Source organism: Limulus polyphemus, unplaced genomic scaffold, assembly GCF_000517525.1.
Source record: "Limulus polyphemus unplaced genomic scaffold, Limulus_polyphemus-2.1.2 Scaffold1767, whole genome shotgun sequence".
Taxonomy (NCBI): domain Eukaryota; kingdom Metazoa; phylum Arthropoda; class Merostomata; order Xiphosura; family Limulidae; genus Limulus; species Limulus polyphemus.
Window position 1 is genome coordinate 186,979 of NW_013667377.1, and position 1,709 is coordinate 188,687.

A 1,709-nucleotide genomic window follows, 5' to 3' on the forward strand; every position below is an offset into this window, starting at 1 on the left:
CTGGTTTATTCTTTCCGAATACAACTTTACCGATACACTTAATTTCAATAGTCGCTCCATAACAAACGATAGAACGTCTCACGTGCTCGTGCTCGACAATACTCAATTACACACTCTCTGACTGCAGTTCAATTACTCATTACCTACACGTTTTCCCGTCACGTTGTGACCATCTTGTATATACCAGACTACCTCCAATCTATTAATCTCCCGACAATTCACGAAGGTTCGGGAAAGAAGTGGCGTGATACTAGTCACGTGACCTCGCTGACGCAACAGTATTATTGACTGAGTAACCGTATATTTTACCAATACAGGGGCGTCGGAACAGAGGGTGTTGCAGCACCCCCACTTTTAGATATTTGACTTGTATAGCAGCTGTAAATTATAGTATTATATTAATTTTCTGGGGGGCATGCCCCAGACCCCGCCCAGGTTGAGCTGCCTTTGACAGAACAGGAGCTGCTTTTAGCAGTTTCTTATACTTTCAATTTTTCATTGTAAAATCTGCATGTTTAGCTAACACCTTACTTCCAACTTCTTCCTACGCCACTGCAAACAGAATGTTTAAGATATCATTTACACAAATTTACAAGTGATTTTAGAAGAATCTTTAATTTTTTTCAATAACTCTTGTCTAGTTTGAAACTTTTACTACCAATAATTTTCTTAAGTTTTTCTCGATTCATATAAATATTTACAAGCAATTGTCTTCAACAATTCAAGATACATTAGAGAAATGATCATCATAAAGAAAATTAATGTGACTTTGGGTTCTAGTAATAGGGTAATTAAAAACAAATAACAAATACAGCACCAGGAGTGCAAGTTTCCGTGTATTGCTTGTGCTCCAACTTTTCCACTGCCCAAGGCTTTTAAGGAAAACCTGTAAACAATGGTCAATGATTTTATCGTCCCTTGGTGACTCTACGGGAAATCTGAGAGCTCATAATGCTTAATAATTAGTTTCGTTTGTGTTTACTTACTAGTGATAAGTATTTTTACATGTGACAACAATCAATAATATAACTAGGGTTTCTGTTCTCTGGTGTTTAGTTTTAGCTATTTATAGTTTATTTAAATATCTTAAAATAGGTAATTCTCGGGGTTTTCATTTTTAGTTGTATATAGATACTATTACGTCTCCGTTTGTTAATTGATTGTCCGTAACTTCGTTCTGACGAAACTTTACCGACACAAGTCCTTACTTAATAAAACTGGTTTATTCTTTCCGAATACAACTTTACGATACACTCAACTTCACAGTTGCGCTAAAACAAACGCTATAACGAACGTTAACTTCAACAATACGTCTCTCTTTGACTGCAGTTCAATTACTCATTACCTACACACACTACCCCGTCACGTTGTGAGCGTCTTATCTATATACCAGACTAACATATATCTAGTAAATGTTAGGGCATTAACGAAGGAACAGGATATTTCTAGAAAATAGGTGGCGTGACACTAGTCACGTGACCTCGCTGACGCAACACTGCCCCCTCCTTAGTATTGTTCGTCCCGAACAATAGCCACATACAATAAACCAATAACAATTAACAATAACTTAATTAAATGTACAGAATTGCAATCACAAAATTACAATTCAACAAAGTCTCTTAATTTTACGGGACGTATCTTCTTCCGTACTGGTCTCCGTCTCTGTCTCGTTGGCTTCTGCTTCATGAGGGGTTCATCTGCTTCATCAA